This window comes from Scatophagus argus, chromosome 23 (assembly GCF_020382885.2).
Source record: "Scatophagus argus isolate fScaArg1 chromosome 23, fScaArg1.pri, whole genome shotgun sequence".
NCBI classification, from domain to species: Eukaryota; Metazoa; Chordata; class Actinopteri; family Scatophagidae; genus Scatophagus; species Scatophagus argus.
Window position 1 is genome coordinate 14241690 of NC_058515.1, and position 17820 is coordinate 14259509.

Consider the following 17820-nt stretch of genomic DNA (forward strand, 5'->3'; position numbering starts at 1 on the left):
AACGTTTCTTCCTCTCAGTGAAAGCTGAAAGGCAGCTTCAGAGAGCAAGCAGCCTCTGGAGGAGTAAGACAAGCAAACCGCTAACTGGTAGCAGGAGGAGAGAAGAAGTAAAACTTAAAAACACAGGTATGATCTTTTGACCTCGCCCCGAGCTGCCGCCGCCGCCGCCGCTGCTGCCGCCACCAGCTCCTTGTTTCCTCGAGCTCAGAGGAAGCGACAGAGTGATTTTCCATGGCATCGTACGGCGGCGCGGCAGCCACTGGATTTGGCCCGCAGGTCTGCTCTGTGATGGTAAAGCCATGGGAACAGAACTGTAAAACACTGGCCTGGACACACTACTGACAACACACACAGCTATTAAAAAAGACCTTACAGGTATGTGAGTGTGTGTGTGTCAGCACGGTAGAGGAAAATAAAGGAAATGAAAAAGCTGAAAGGTGGAAATATATAGAAGAGATTAAGTAAGAGATGTGTGTGTGTGTGTGGCTGTAAAAACCCTATACAAGGTGCCAACGGCTGTGAACTTTGACCTGTTTTGAATGTCGCTGTATGTTGGAATGTGTATTAGTAGGATTTGGTGTTCCGGTGTCCCTGAGGGCCTGCAGTGTGCGAGTGTGTGTGAGTGTGTGTGTGTGACCTCAGACATGTGTTCGTGTTAACTGGCACCGTTAAGCCTTGAGGGGATCATTAGTGGGCTCTGGGAGCTGCCTTTACTGTACGTGGTAGGGGACTTTTGTGCACACACACATGCACATGCACACACACACCAAAAACACACATGCACGGACCTGAACACGCTCACACACACACGTTTGCTTCTCTTCGTGTGCATGAAAACGTGAGCTGAATGCCTGAAACACACACGGACAGACATGCATACTGTAGCGGCGCGGCAGCCTGAGCGTTTCACCATGTATAGCCAATTTACTGTAAGGTTCATATTTAACAACCATAAGAAGCCATAAAGATGCTGTACAACAATGATTGTTCAGATTTATATGGCAGGCAGCTATGATGCAACGCCACTGGTCAAAATCGCCAAAGTCCCCCTTAAATTTTGGCAAGCTGAGCTCCTTTGTTTCGCCAGGCGCAGAGCTACTTACCCATGGTTCCTGGAGGAAAGACGGGGGAAATTTAGTGCTCTTGTTTTACAAAGGTGCCATTTTTAAAGCATGTGTGCAACAGCACTTGACATTTGGCAGCGGTTGTCGGGCAAATTGGTTAGACTGAGAAATGGATTTAAATTCATCGGGTGGCCGGAGACATGACCCCGACTGACTGCTAACGTTTCTGCTTGTGTTAATGAGAAACTAATAGTCAGCATGTTTTCCATAAGTATTTTATAAGGTGATGAACTGTTTCTGCTGCCCCCAAGTGGATTGAAAAGAAAACAAAAACGGTGCGATATTTTTGTCGTTTGACTTGTTTGGTCCGACGATCCAGGATGAAATCGAAGAGCACAAGAAGAACCACCGAAAAGAGGAGGATGGACTGAGGATGAGTGTTGTTAGAGACAGAAGGGCATGATGGGAGGAGAATAAAGGAAAGGAGGAGGATGGTGGTGGTGGGGGTTAAACACGCTTACACACAGTACCTCCTTTGGGCCAATTTAAGTGGTCGCTTTGTCCTCCTTCATGGTCCCCTTCCCTCCTTTTCTCTCTGCCCTTTCTCTCGCCCTTTTAACAGTAACCAGAGAGGCCTAAAACAACGCTGGGAGAAAGAGAGGGAGATAGGAGGAGACACAGGAGAGAGAAAGAGCGAGAGAGAGGGGGGCTTAAAGAGGGGGTGGTTAAGAGATAAAAACTGTCTCCTGGCTGTAAGAGAATCCCTTCTTTCTGCTCCTCTTTTTTTGCCAGATAAGGGAAAGAGCAGGTTTATCTCTTGATGCTCAATTGGGGCTGGAGACCCAGTGTGTGTGTGTGTGTGTGTGTGTGTGTGTGTGTGTGTGTGTGTGTGTGTGTTGGAGACAGATGAGTTTCTCAGACCCCTGACGCCTATCATCCCCTCTTCTTCTTCTCTGGTTTTCCGCCCATCCATTCATTCACAGTTTCACAAGACGAGGTCAGTCAGGCTCTTTTGGCAGGGCACACACACACACACACAGGGTCGTCCCTCAGGTAGTGCTGTGTGTATGGGAAACAGACGGCTCAGGGTTCAGTGGAAGGTTGGCCCGCCTGATGCAACATGGACAAGAGTGAGAGAAGAAAAGAAAAAGAGGAAGACGTGCAGCAGAGAAAAAGAAACGGAATAAAAAGAAGAGCTGAAATGACCCGGGCTGCGTTCATCCCCGAGCGAACGCAGGAGAATCTGAAGATGTGTGAACTTTCCTCTCCAACCCCCCTGATTTCCATTTTTCATTTGCTCTGCTGTTCTTTTTCCCCAAACTGTTTTCTGGCTGTGGTTTTGCTTCTTTCACTTCATTGACTTTCTGAACTGCGACCCCGTTTTCTCCTCCGTTTGTTGACCCGATGTTTTTGTTCTCTGTGGTTTGTACACTTTACATCTGCTACATCTATTGGTCGTAAGCATCCGTGTTCTATTGTAGGTCATAATTAATTTCTCATCTTATCATAAGGTAAATAAATGTACTGCTTGTAACGAGTGTCACCTCTCGTTCTATTCAATATGGGGACCTTCTTATTATATGTTTAGTTTTTCTCTCTTATATCAGCCCATATACACATATTATAAAATTATGTCTCCTGCTCATTTGACTTTATTTCCCCAACAGGATCAGAAAAGTTATTTTGTCTTTAACGGTTCAATGTGTGGAATCAGCATGCACAGGAAAGAAACAACAAAGTTTGATCTTCCTGGACCGTCTGCTTACATTAATATTTGATGTGAGAGGTGTAAGATTATGATTTGACTTGGTCCTCTTATACTTCAAGTTACTGCGTGCAGAATATAAAACTGCTTTGCAAATTCTACTTAATATCAACGCAAATATCACAGTTTGAGGGGCATGGAAGGGGAATGTGTGGAAAAAAAATGATGATAACTCTTTGGGTTTTGCGTAATTGATTTGGTCACATTGATCGAAGAATATATTGTACACCTCAAATCACACATTCAGAGATTCGGCGTCAACATTTCCCGTCTGACATTAGAACATTTGAGATTGTGACACAGCAAAGCAGGAATGAATGACAAAGCAGCATTTTCTTCTACCTTCTCTTTCTGCTCTCCTTCACCAACCTGCCCTCCTCCTCACCTTCCTCTCCTGCAGTATTCTTTCTGCTGAGTGGGAAGCTCCAGCCTGAACCCCCCCCCGTCTCATCCCGTCCCGTCTCGTCCCGTCTCGTCCCCCTCTCCCCTTGCCCCGGTCAGAGCACCTCTCCTGGGACACACTGGGCAGCGAGGTGGGCCTCTCTGGCAGTCTGGACCGGGGATCTGGTTAGTAAGGAGGAATGTGTGGAGTGCAAATGAACACACACACATACACACTGAAAACACATACCTGCACACACACACACACACACACATAGTGGGACACACAAACACTCACTGTTGATCTGGACGGGCTGATGAGGTGGAATGACACAGCATCTCTTGTCTGTCACTGTCCCCTCCACCCACTCGGCTCTTTCACTCCGCTCATCTCCGGGGAGGATGGAGGGATGGACTTTCACTGATAGGACACAAGGAAGAAGGTTTTGTTTACCTCAGGAGGGGAGAGAGACAAATGAGAGAGGAGAGAGGCAAAGAGGGGGAAGTGGAGGGGAAGAAAAGAGTTGAAGAGTTTATGGGACATCCATAAACAATCTGTAGGGAGACGGTTCGTGCATTTTCATCTGTTTAAAAAAGTTGTTTATGAGCTAAGATGTCGGAAGCATAAAACATAACCAGCTCGACACACTAAAATTAGAAAATTAAGCAGTTGGTTGGTTGTGTGTGTGTGTGTGTGTGTGTGTGTGTGTGTGTGTATGGCCCCACAATCAGATGTGTGAATGACTCAGTTCTCTCATTATCCAGTCTACAACCTTCTGCCATTTCCTCAAATTAACCCTGTAAAAATACTGTGTGTGTGTGTGTGTGTGTGTGTGTGTGTGTGTGTGTATCACACCCTGCTTGATCGATTGCCAGCCTTTCAATGCAAACATTCTGGTAAAATTCACTGTGTCTGTGTGTGTGTGTGGTGGATTCCTTCTGGTTTAACAGTGTGAAAAAGAACGCAGGACAAACTGAAGAAGACAGATGTTAAACCGTTTGGACAGAGAGAGACACATCGTAATCAGTCAGAAATTAGCCAAAAGAAATTGGAAAATATCAGCATATTGGATACTGACAAAAATCCAATCCTGTGCGTTCCTTATGGAGATGGCAAACACTCTGCTAAAGAGGTTAGCATGCTACCATTAGAGCTCCTGAACGACAGACTGCTATTTCCTAAACCTTGACAGTTAAGCATCCAGACTTGCTCCATTTCACTCAGCTCTTATCCTTCAGTCACCCCTCTCCCCCTCTTCCTCCTCCTCCTCCTCCTCCTCTCTGTTACATTAGCACTTGTCTTATGTAATGCCCCATCATTACATTCAGACTGTGTGTGGGCCTTGTCGGACTGTAACCCTGTAACGCTGGCTCTCCTGCAGCTTCCTTCAGCGTTCACTGAGACAGTCGCTGAGTCTGGACTTTTAACAGTCAGTCAGAGGTCAAAGGTCATACATCATATCGGTTTCATGCCTTACTATATAACGCACTACAACCTCAGTAAGAGCTGTTGCATTGGATCACCATGTTTTCCCTGTTTAAACTGGACTGGAGACTCTCCTTTTCTCAGTGGACTCCAGCTCCCTCCAGTGGAGAAACTGAGAACAAAGGTGAGCTGCTCCCCCAGGTGCTGAACTCACTCCCTGTGAGTGACACACCGTCTGAAAGTACGCAGAGTGCAGATAACTGACCACAAAAGGCTTGGTGCTTCTCATCCAGGTTTAAGTTGTTTTAGACTCTCCGACAGTTTTTTTTTGTTTGCTTGTTTGTTTTGTGTGCAACGACAAGGTAATTAAGGTTAAGGTTGTGCTAGGGAGAGTGAGCAAGCAATGAGAGTGTGTGTGGTTTGTGTGTGTGTGTGTGTTATGTTTGTCTATGAGCCTAATAGTATGTTATTAACATAATTCAGAGCGATTAGAGCAGAGCTGTAAACATTACAGAGGGAAGGACAAGCCAGCTACTGTACAGTGAGACTGCTCACACACACACACACACACACACACACACACACACACACGCACGCACACATGTTTTATAAAACAAGTACACAACAGTATGGTATTTAAGAGACTGATTCATCACGAGGTGTGTGTGTGTGTGTGTGTGTGTGTGTTTTAGTGTTTTATAGTCCCATCTCGAAGCAGACCAGCATTGTGCTCTGTGCTCGCAGGCATTTTAATGTTCATGTATTAAAAGAGGCAGCAGTAAAACACACTGCAGCGATGGGAGAGGGAGCACACACACACACACACACACACACACACACACACACACACACACATCAAATAGTTACAATCAATGCACGAAAAGGAAAATAAAGTAGAGACTGCAGATGAAACCTAAACTGATGCACTTTAAAAGAAGTGAAAAAGAGAAAAGGAAGACAGAAAGTGTTTTTCTGGATCAGCAGGTGTGAAGGTGCAGCCTTGAGGGCTGCAACTCGACCACAAACGTCTTTTTTCTCATGCATCATAACCACAACTTTAACAGTGAAAACTGATTGAATGCTAATTTTGATTGTTTTAAGCTTTTTTCAAAACTAAAACAACAAGCCGAGTGGCCCTAAAATTCTCCACGTGTTCTCACTTTCACATGCACGTCCACTGTTGTTATGGAAACCACTGCCCAAATCTCACTTTCTTCATGAAAATATCCCAGACTTAATGCATGACTGCAGCGGTTTGTAACGTCCTGTTTGACAAATCCTCCTCATCTGGCTTCCCAGCAGGTTACAGCAAACAGTTAAATGTATGTGCATTTACTGTGTAAGCATTTGGTTAAGAAGAGGAGGAGGAAAGGTGAGTTAATGAAAGATGGAAGCAGAATGCTGACCCTGGTGCAGATTAAAACCAGCTGGTACCCACTATATGCCCATAGTTACCTGTGTGTTCAGGGGCCCATAGCTCTGGGGTAGGAGCTTAGTGTGTGTGCAGACGTGGTGTGTGTGTGTGCATTTATGTGAAGGGGCATGTTTGAGCTCCAGGGGCAGAGGGGGTCTGGCAGGGAGCTGAGGCCTAGACAGGAGGCCTCTTTGCCAGCCTCACCAGGACTGCAGGCCTGTCTCAGTCCTCGCTGAGGTCCTGCAGTGCTGCAGAAGTTACCAACAACTTTCAAACTGATGGTAATCCTTGACCAAAACACGGCACACAAGAAAATTAAAAGCAGGAGTTTTCAGGCAGATGTGGCCTGCTATGTTGTGTGCTTTGGATGATTTAAAAAAAAATGTCACGCAGCCGAAGTTGGCCATTATTTTGGCTAACGTGGCTCGAAGAGGGTCCTCTGGCGATGTCCTCTGGAGGAAGGGGTAGACGGTTAGCTTGGTGGGGCGTTGCTGATTTATGGGAAACAGCATCTGAGGTGGGGTTGGCGAGGAAATGCGATCCTGTTCGCAGACCGAGAAACACGATTGACAAGTCAGCAGAAGAAGCTGGTTTTCTTCAGAGCTCAGCAAGATTCGAGAAATTCGACCCATATGTGGACGCCTGGACAAGCTTGTCAAGGTTGTCAGAGTCTGAACGTTAGCCGAAGTCATCGGCTAATCAGATTTCTGTGCTTATTTCCTCACGACCAATGAGATTCACAGCAGTCTCACCAGCTCTGATCCCAATCTGTCTTAATCTCATATTTGACCAATTTATCAATAAATCCTTTAATGCAGCATTTTCTCATGCTTAGCACAGAAATAATAAAGCCTCTCGTACACTGCCAACATGTCTCCTCGGTAGCTGACTTCCTGGCAGCACGTCGACAAGCGTTTGACTGCCTTCTAGCCACATGAGCAGCGTGGCTGTCGGGTTGGCAGTAACAGTCTGTCAGTTGGTCCACCGCTTTGGTCCAGGCTGAAATATCTTTACAACTACTGCATAGATTTGTGTGAAATTTTAAACAGATACACTTGTCTCCCATGCAATGCATCCTATTGATTTTGATGGTCGTTTTGTTTCATCAGCATGCTGACATTTTTGGCTTTTGGTAAAATTTCTCAGCAGCTTTTTAATTCACGGCAGGAAACTTTGGTTCAGATGTTCACTTCGCCCTCAGAATGAAATCTAGCGACTCTGGCGATCAACTGTTCATCGAGTGCCATCAGTTGGTCAAAACTTTGATTTGTCAAAAACTGTACGCATGTTAACTAGGAAATGTTAGCATTAGCATTGTAAATCAGAGCGTTTTAGCTTGTTGTCTGCACTGCGCTGGCGTGGCTGTGAGCTGGGTTTTGTTTCTATTGGTTTTTCAGCTGCCAGGCAGACAGTTTGTCACCTACATTGTTTTATCTGACTTATATGATCACCATGTGTTGTTGCAGAGACGGGACCCAACTCATTGTGGTGCATTCTTGGACACGGATATCTGAGGCTTTAGAGAAGTCAAAGCAACATTTTGCATCCATCAGCACAGACAATGAATGCCAGAGGACACATTTAAAATTTAAATTCAAAATATCAAAATATAATTTTTGGGCTATTCTTGCATTGGGTTTTGGCATTTGGATCTCAAAATATCAAGCGTCAGATGATCACTTAACACACCACAAGTAGGGTTTATACAACCCCGATTCCAACAAAAAAAAAAAGCGGTTTGGACGCTGTGTACAACATAAAGAAACTGAAACGTGATCGTTTTCTAATTGTTTTTGACATGTGCTCAACTGAAAACGGTACAAAGACAATATATTTAATGTCTTAGCTCATCAACTTCACCGATTTTTGTAAATATGTGCTTATTCTGAATTCAAACCAGTTGGAACAGGGCAAATAAAAGCTTGGGAAAGCGGTGTGCTGTTTGGAACATGCCACAGGTAAACAGGTTAACTGCTGACAGGTGATAGTATTCTCCGTGACTACATGGCGTCAGGAGCAACTTCATAAAACAGCTGCATTCTGTAACACAGGTTGCTTGTGCCTGCACGATCAAGAATATAAACAACGTGCGGATATGAAATACATAACCATATATAAAAACTGTGGTGAATGGTCCTTTAAATCTCTCTGCAGTCCATTTTATTCATTCAAAGAGTGAACTGAGAGGCAGAAATTACACATTTCTGTTAATTTCTTTTGGCTTGGACAGTCATGAAAGAGAACGAACAGGAGGATGGATTTTACTCTAAACTCTACCATCTGCAAAGCCTGGGAAACCAACAGCGCGCCGAGTCCAGAGTGGGCCTAACATCATGCTCTACAATACATTAGCAGCAGCACGACTTATGGAATCAGAGAGAAGCTTTCATATCCATAAAATCCACTTTGTCTGTGTGATACCTGAGCTCGTCTCACTCTCTAAAACATCTTTTGGACCGTCACCAATCTTGTGTTCTTCATGCTTTTTTCTTTGAAATCCAGTATGTTTGGGATCGCGTTGGTCATAAGCAAAGTGGAATCGGATGCGTGGATGTGTCTCACAAAGCCTTCAGCTTCGGCTCTGATGTGGATGAACGCATGTGGAACGCTGCAAAGTCTCCATGCGTAAATAAACAGATATGTTAGCAATAATCTGTGGGATTCTACATCAAAACGCTTGGTTTTGACCACTTTTAGACCCACTCAGATCCGTGTGTGTGTGTGTGTGTGTGTGTGTGTGTGTGTGTGTGTGTGTGTGCGTGTCTGTGTCAGACCAGATTGTGATTTTCTCCAGCAGCGAATTGGCGAGTTTGTTAAAACAACGTTTTCTATCTACCATCCAAGACCACAGTGACCAGCCAAGTGCATTCAGCCTCTGCACACACACACACACACACACACACACACACACACACACACACGGGGGAGTTGTGTAACAGAGTGAACAGGAGTGCATCTCTCTTTCCAGATGCAGAGATGGAAAAACGAGGGAAAGACAACGGACAGACGACCCTCCTGGACTTTGTGATTTGGCCCGATTTGCTGTTTCTGAGATTTCTTGAGTGCAGTGAAAGCGGTTGTATAATCATGTTTTGTTCTGTGAGCCCCGGTGTAACATCACAACATGTTGCTTCAGCCTTTCATTCATTCACTCTTGGATGCATCAGCATCCAAACACATTACAAAACCAGAAGGGCACTCAGAGAGCACGTACGTCTGCCAAGGCCAACAGTCCACTCCGCTGTGATATGCAGAACTACAAGTGCAACCGCCACATACATCTGGACACACATCCAAAGCTATCAGAACTACATCAGCTTGGTTCTGGTTCTGATTCTGATTCAGAGGGTCAGCAACAACTTAGACGCTGCATGCACTTTTGCAAATGAGTGAGTATCAGTCAAGCTTCACCCTGTGCCTCCCAACAAGTCTGAGAGCTGATGAAAAGCTCTGAGCTGAACACATCTGCTTCCATGTGCTTGCTTTCCATTCACCTGTTAGGTCTGCAGCTGAAGGTACGACCTGAAGTTTTTCTCTGTGATTTTTGACCTCCGGGATCCTGAAGTGAATGTGTGTGATGTTTGTGGCAAGTCGTGTCTTCTGACTCCATTTGTCTTTTTCTTTTTTCTCTCCCTTCTTCTCTGCTACATCCCTCGCTCTTCTTGTTTCCCTGTGTTTCTCTCATTCTTCCTTTTCTCTCCTCCTCATCTCCCCACCACATGTCATTCCCTTTCTTTTTTTACTCATCTCTCTTTTCGTTTTCCTCTGTCTCTCTCTGTCACAAAAAAACCTCCACTTGACTGATGAAAAAAGTGAAAGAAAATAAATGAAAGTGAGGAGGAGGGAGGAAAAAAAAGTTTGATGGCAATTTGCTTCTCTGCTCACATCGAGTCGTCCTGGCCAGACACCGACGGGTGGCTTTCATACCTACTAATAAACTTGTTTCCATCATACACACACACACACACACACACACACGCATGCACACGCACGCACACACCAGGACATAATGTTGGCTTGTTTCACGTTGGGACCATAAAACTCAAACACACTCACCAAAACACACACTTTAAGGCGGCTGCGTTGAGGTTTGGCCAACCTTGTTCTTTGGAGAGCACTGGGGCACCCTTCTGTGTGTGTGGGTGTGTGTGTGTGTGTGTGTGTGTGTGTGTGTGTGTGTGTGTGATTGATACGCCTTCACACTCTGTGATATATCCCCAAGATCAGTTGCTATGTTAACCACGATCAACAAACACGCGACAGCCATGATTCTCTCAGTGTTATGTCTCCTTGTCTGCGCAGGCTGCACCGATAAAGTTTGTACAAACATTAAAAAGGAGAGAGAGACAAACGTCAGCAATCTTCCAATCTCTCTCTCTCTCTCTCAGCCCAAAGTAGTAAAAATAAACCAAATGCTGCCCTTAATCATTTTTATTCACGCGAGGACACGAAGAGGCGTCGCTCCAAAACAAGAAAGAAACATCCAACTCTGGAAAAAAATTTCCCACCTACTCTCGCAAAACTTCTGCTGGAGCGAAGCAAAGAAGAACACTGTGGGACATTATGAAGGTTGTGAGTCATCTCGGGGCCTTGGCGCCCAAAAACCCTGTTGATTTCTGGATGGATTCGTCTGCGTTTTTGAAATATTGACGGATGAATGTGAGGTGCCAGCGCCCAGGAGCGGAGGAGGTCGTGCCGTGCCGTGGAGATTTGTTTGCTCTCAAATGTCTGCTTAAGTACGCTGGCTCCTCCATGCCAAACTCCACAAAGAAAAACGCAGAATTTGTGCACAAGCAGTGGGACGAGCCGGGCGTGTAAGTGTTACTGCTCAGCGGGAAGAAGAACAAACTTTATCATTTCAACTTTAAGGTCATCCCCAAAAACAATTAGTCAGGCTGCTCTCCAAGCCTTTTGTCTGGGCTCGAGTTACATTTCGCTTTGACAGCTGAGGACGGACTCGGCGTGTTTGTACATCATCGTGCAAAGGCGTGTTGCATTCAGGCGTCTCTTCACCCACCGAGGGAGAAAACATGGCAGCGGCCTTCCAGCGCGGAGCCGCTTTTTACGACTAGAAGAAATCGCCTTCTTTTTAATCTGCGCTGACGTTGCGGCGCTTCGAGCGAGCCAATCACAACACGGCTGCAGACAGAGGGCGGGACTTTACAGTAATCAGTGAAATTCATGGACACAATGGGCCCCGACTGTCAAAACCAAATGAAACCTGAGTGCAGATGAAAGGCTTGGAAACCGCGCTGTGCAATTTCCTCTGGGCAATAAACGCTCTTATTCAGGTTTGAGTGTAAATGCTCCAAAATTATTTTACCTCACAAGCTGCAATTTCATGCAAAGAGCTCTCCGTTGAGTTAGATGTTGCTCAGAAGTCTGTCTTTGTGTTCATTTTGCTTAATTTGCACAAAAATAATCAGCAGGGACGAGGGGGCGGGACAGGAAGCAGGTGACTATCCTTATCATCATTATTATTATTGCTATTATACAGTACATTTCAGCCCCGGCCCTTATCAAATTTTTTATATACAGAAGAGAGCAGAACTGTGGAACCAACATGGCCACCACGAGAACCACGAGAGCAGCAAGCTGAGATCCTACAAAATGAATACACTATGTGTTCTGAAATTCTCCAAAACTCCAAACCACAAAAATATTCAATTTAGAAAAAGCAGCAAATCTTCATACTTCAGGAGCTGAAACTGGAGAATATTTTTTGTTGATAAATGACTCAAAGGATCAAAAAGTTATCAAAGCTGTTGCTATGATGATTTAATACCATCCCCGCGTTTCCTCGAAAACACTCATCCTTCAGGAAGCTGCTGGGAGGTTACCACGGCGAACGGCGAGGTCAGGACCCCGGCGTGTGCCACAGTCGACCAACCGCTCAGCTCACACAGCGTGACAGGAGAGTGTGTGTGTGTGTGTGGAGCGATGTTCACACACAGAAGCCCCTTTATGCTGTTCACAGAATGTCAGACAGCTGTGTCTACGCACACACACACACACACAGATGGTCTCTCCCAGTGAACCTGGTTCACATTGGCTTTTGGGTGCAGATGCAGGCTGCCAGCTGGACATGACCCAAATGAAACACTGAAACAGTATAGACGTACGCCTGTGTGTGTGTGTGTGTGTGTGTGTATGCTACAGGAAAATGGTGGAATAGTTAAACAGTAGCAGAGCCTGATCATGTGTGCTGGACAGTGTGTTTCACATCGACCAGCATGTAGTTGGTCTGAGAAGTCTTTGTCAAAGGTTTCTATAGCAACACACACACGCACACACACCGCTCCTCTCTGTGCTGTCATTGGACGACCCGGGCTGGAAGATGTGCACACCAGTTAATTAGCAAACAAAAAAGATGGAGCAGAGTGGCGACGCTTTGAGGGAAAACGTACCATCATGAGGGGGTCCGATGAGACTTTCAGACAGAACGACTGTCACAGAGAACCGCTCTGAGCCACAGCGCGGCGAGGAGGAGGGCGAGACCGGGACAGAACAGGGGACGCTGTCGCCACATCATCGGACCAATCAGCACATCAGCCTGTGGGAGGGACAGACAGACGGCGGACGAGTTGGGACAAGGCAGCAGAGATCGTGCCACACCCAGCCTTGATTTTAACAACAACGACCAAACAGCAGCATCAAGATACTAACACTTAGCAGAGGCGGAAGCAGATAGAAGCCATTTTTCCTTAAAACCATTCCTGACCACTGCTATGGCAATGTGTGTTTTCTGTGAATCCCAATAAGGAATTCATTTTTGCTGTATTGTGAACTTGACTTGAGCTCGGGGTGGAAGTGCAACAATACATGACTGTGTCACGAACTCCTGTGGGAAACTCCATATGTGTCTGATGTGTATTTAACGTCCCCGCTTTATGTTTGACATACAATGAAGACGACAAGGACGCGAGTCAAATGACAGAGTAGCGTTATGTTAAAGCTTTATCTGTTTCATGTAAGAGCAACATACATGCAGGGAGGGACGGAGAGAGAGAACCGTGGACAGAAGACTTCTGTCTCATCTCATCATCTCATGTGGTTGTCGTGGTTCACAGTCGGGGTGTATTTATCTTTTAACGTCCAGGAAGAGACAGCCGGAGCCCGAAAAAGAGAAAGAGAGGATGAATTGGAAAATAGCAGGGTGAGAGAGAGGCTGGAAAAATATACATGAGAAAATGTCTGTTTGACCCAGTTTGACGGACAGATAAAAGGACAGAACGCATGGCTGAGTTTAAAGGGGAACCCGAGATCGGACTACAGAGGGGCGCTCAGAGAGTCCATACCCTTATGAAAAGTATCAGAATCCTGTCAAAACGCGGTTGTTGCGTGCAGCTGAAGTGTCAGCATCACCGCTCAGTCATCACTTATGACTTAAACTAAAGGTCACATATTGCAGGTCCAACAGGAAAACAAAAGACAGGTGAAAACAAAACCTACTCAAAGCAAAATGGAGGCGCAGCAGTGTACTGTGTTTAGCCAGGCTGCTTCTCCTTGTCAGTCTGAGCTCCCTTTAAATACTGCTCACTCTTTTTGGACACTCATACCACGCAAATACTCAGAAAAACCCATTAAATACGCTTTTCAAAATGATTGTATTTGGATTCGGCTCCACCAGCAGTCTGAGCTTTTATCTACACGAAGTCAGATATAAAGGAAGGAGAGACGAGGAGCATCGGGCTAACAGGTGATCCCAAACCTCTGGAGAGAGCAACACGGAGAGTCGGGGATGGAAGAGAGCATCCAAGGGACAAGCAGAGAAGCAGAGATGGAAGACGAAGGTGAAGAGAGAGTGATGAAATGGTGTGCAACCACTGGACCGTCCCAGCAGAGACACGGAGCTGCATGCCAAGGTGTGTGTGTGTGTGTGTGTGTGTGTGTGCGTGTGTGTGTGTGTGTGTGGGACGATACCCTGGGCCCACATGTGTAACCAATGAAGGTTAGATGGACTCCACCACGTTTTATTAACATGAAGATAAATGGATGAATTATAAAGCTTCACAGCACACTAACAGGCTGCTACTTGTGTGTGAGTGTGTGAGTGTGTGTGTGCCATCCACATCTGTGGATGTTTATCACATCATTGAGGAGAGAGAGGAGCGAGACGGAGGGTGGAGAGGAGTTAACGAGGACGATTGTGTTCTTCCAGCCGACCGTGTCTGTCTTGGCTACCAGAACAACGACGTTTGACTCATCTTGAGAAACCAAAAGCCACAAGCAAGAAAGCTGCTATGTGAACACGGGAGAAAAGGGAGAAAAACGGTCGCATCGGGAGGTGGAGATGGAGAGTCGAGCGCTGCACTGGCCTGAAACAGAGACACGAGTCCAGCCAGTAGTCTCGTCTTCACTCCCTCGGTCTGTGTTTACCAAAACGTCCACGTTTGTCTGTCCAACTTCACGGCCCAACATTTCACGGTCCTGAAGGAAGTCAAACCTGTTCAGTTTGGCTCATGTGCCTTGGAGGAGTGACCTGTGAGAGTCTGTCCATTCTCGAGTTTCTTCTTTCCCGTCTCAAGTCACAATGCTCATCAGAATTCATGGGTTTGAGTGCATTGGTTGGTCTTTGAGCTTCCTGCGCCGCAAGTCCCTTAAAGGACAGAAAAGCTGCACCAGGGCAAATGTAAAAATTCTCAATGTTCTAGCAGAGATGCCAGGGTCTGGGTAGGATGGGGTTAAAGATGGCTAAAATAAGTTAAAACTAACTAACTCTAATGTTAAGCAGAGTTTGAAACCATGAAGGCAGGACTTGTGTGCACATCCTTTGCGAGTATCCGCTAGCCTTTTCTTTTTCACCTCATTCGTTGCTTTTTATTTACTCCTTTTGGCTCCTCAGTAAAAGTCCACCGCTAAAATCATGTGGGCGACATGAATCCAGTCAAACATCATGTAGTGTAACAAAACCCAACCTTCAGAATCACATTTCTCCCAGCTGTCCCTGACCTCAAACAGGAAAACCAAAATAATAAACTCCTCTTTCTCTTCCTTCACTGCTGCCCTTCATCCGTCTCTCTCCGTCCACGTCTCATGTTTTTCATTTACCCCCACTTCTCCATCACTCCTTCATCTTTTCTGTCCTCCGCGTTGCTTTTCTGTGTAATTACAGCGGTAAATAAACAGCATTTGGTCGGGCCACGTCAGTCAGGATCGACGCACAGGAAGAGACGCTCGCACACAAACGTAAATGTACACAAATGATGGCACACAAACAGCACAAAAACAAGGATCCAGCTGAGCGTTTTGGGGCAGTAACACCAGCGAGGAGTCTCTCTGAAAGAGAAATCATATAAAAAGTGTTTATTTTTCCTTCTCTCGCCTTTGATGGACAACTGGATCCATATGGGTCTCTGTTTAGCTGTCGGGATTCAAACCCGTAAACTGTTTTCCACATGGTCAGACGCACAGGGTCAGCGGTTCAAGTCCCCGATTTAAAGTTGTTTATGAGTGCGTGTTTAATCCCCATCCATTCCCACATCTTCAGATCCTGAGGGGTCAAAGGTTCAAATCAGGATTTTTAGTTGTTATTTACTTAGATTTTATTACAAGCAGCAGCTTTTCATGAGGCTCTTTGTCTCTCTTTGTATTTGTTTTAACTTGACTTCCCACATTTTTACCAAATGTTTGGATCCAAAACATCCAGCGAGGTCACAAGTTAAAGTCCTCCTCAAACATCATGCTGAGGGGTGTAATTCACTAAAACGTCTGCTAAGTACCAAAGCTCTGCTTTTAATTTTCAGTCTCTCTTTTTTTTAAATCCAACAATTAAATACATTTTTCTTAAATCATGTTATAATCATAAAGTATGTGTAACACACACTCATACGGACACACAGACAACACAACACAGCTGTGTCTGCCCTCCATCTTGACTGCCTCCCCAGGACGTCACAGCTCTTGTTTTGAAAGCTGGACAGAAAAATCATTTGAGTGGCTTTTTGGTGTTTCTCAGCTTTCTTCTCTTTTGGCCCACGCAGACGTAAAGGCAGCAGGATGTCTGCCTCCGTCAGCCACGTCCATCCATCCTGCTCTGGCTGTTGTTCCGCTGCGGAGGACGACAGAAGACGGAGGCTCGAGTCTGAGGCGAAGGCCGTCGACAGTGAAACAAGAGCGCGATCGTCGTTTCATTATCGGTCTTACAGACCAGACTGCTGTCACGTTGTGCAGGTAAAATCGTCCGTTTCAGGTCAGGCCTCGTGGCTGATCCAGCAGGCCACAACATAAACCAAACGGCTTCAGCTTCACCTCACAGCTCGCTGCTGGGGTCCGCTCATTCAGGCCGACAGAAACTAAGCTGACGTACTTCAGAGATTTGGATTATCATTCACCACCCGTCGTGATCTCAACCAAAATCTGCAGCAGGCCAACTTTCATGTGTTTGAGTCTTCCATCTTCATCTCGCTCATCTCCTCATCCTCTCTTCTCTTTCATGTTTGAAAACCCTAAAGCCATAAAAGCCTGGAATTAATAGCAATAATAATAACAACAAGCGCATCCTGATCCAAACTGCTGTACAGTACACATATTATTTGTGATTATATGTAGTGATATTATTGAATCTTCTGCTTTGGCAACAGCACGTATTCGTTCATGTCAATAAAACAATTTGAACTGAGCTGAAAACTACTTTCACACGACACAGAAGTGCTTTTATGGGAGTTTTGTGCTGGAACTTTTTGTTTTGGCCACGAGCAGTGATTTCTCCCACTGGTTTTCTGGCAAATCAAGACGGTCATAATTGAGGCTTCAACACCAAAAGTAGTTTTTAAAATCCATCACTGGTGGCAGGCTGTGAAAGAACAGAAAACACTCTTTTTCCTTGATATCATAACTTCTTAACAGACCGCTGTAGCACCACTCCCAACACTCGCCAAGCGTGCTGCTCCTTCCAGCAATGGCAGCCGTCTTCCATATTCCATGCCTGAGAAGGGCTTAAGAAAGCTTGGGGACGACATGGAGATAATTGTCTGTTTTTCCTCCCTTTTCCATTTTTTTTCCTTCTTAACATACTTCTTTTTGAGCAAATCTTCTTTTTACAGCCTCAGTTTTCTCAGCCTCCGTGCAGAAGTTAGAAAAGCGACAGCAGCTGCACGATGCCGTATTGTTTTTAACACAAAGTTACATTTGAAAATGTTTCCTTAACGATGTAATATCAGTGTTACTGAATACCGAACTAAGAATTTCCCTTTTATGGCCATTGTTTGTTCTGTTTTTTTTATTTTATGCAGTTTGTTGGATGGAATGACAAAACAACAACGGCAACACGAGTCCCTCTGGCTGTTGCTCTGAAGAAGTAGACAGAAAGGTGAAATCAGACTTCTGGCAACAGAAGACTGCAGCGCAGATGAGGAACTGATCCCAGTCCAAAACAAAGGCAAAGGAAAAGAGAAAAATGTGTCTCCCTTCAAGAAGAAGTGACTGAGCCTCACAACAAGGTCCACAAACGTAGCTCCGACGAGCCCTCCGCCACTGAGGAGCTGGAGCATCACCGCTGGTCTTGGCAGCAAAAACACAAGATTCAGGAGTTGTACAAAGAGATCCAGAACCAAAATGGACGATGAAATGAAAGTGTGAGAAGAGGCCATGAGCTGCCACAATGGCTCACCGCAGCAGGAACTCCAGGCTTTTCACGAAGAGCTTGAAAATGTAAAGATCTGGACTGACCTGTGCAGGGAGAAGCTGCAAGAGCAGATCCAGGTCGTGGACAAACAGATCCAGATTCAGAAAGGCTGAGGGGAAAATCCTGCAAGCAGCCTCCTTATTA

At 45.5% G+C, this 17820-nt stretch overlaps 1 long non-coding RNA gene across 2 annotated transcripts in view; it reads right to left on the reverse strand.

Annotated features, from left to right (window-relative positions):
• Positions 1-3024: 3024 nt before the first annotated feature.
• The window catches only part of LOC124054774, a 36479-nt gene continuing 21683 nt past the window's right edge, over positions 3025-17820 (reverse strand). The window contains exons 4-6 of one of the 2 annotated variants that reach the window (XR_006842472.1): positions 12458-12603; positions 3509-3631; positions 3025-3393 (exon numbers count right to left, since the gene is read on the reverse strand). This is a non-coding gene — a long non-coding RNA (uncharacterized LOC124054774). The remainder of the gene's footprint in view (positions 3394-3508; positions 3632-12457; positions 12604-17820) is intronic. The other variant, XR_006842473.1, reaches the window with a different exon arrangement.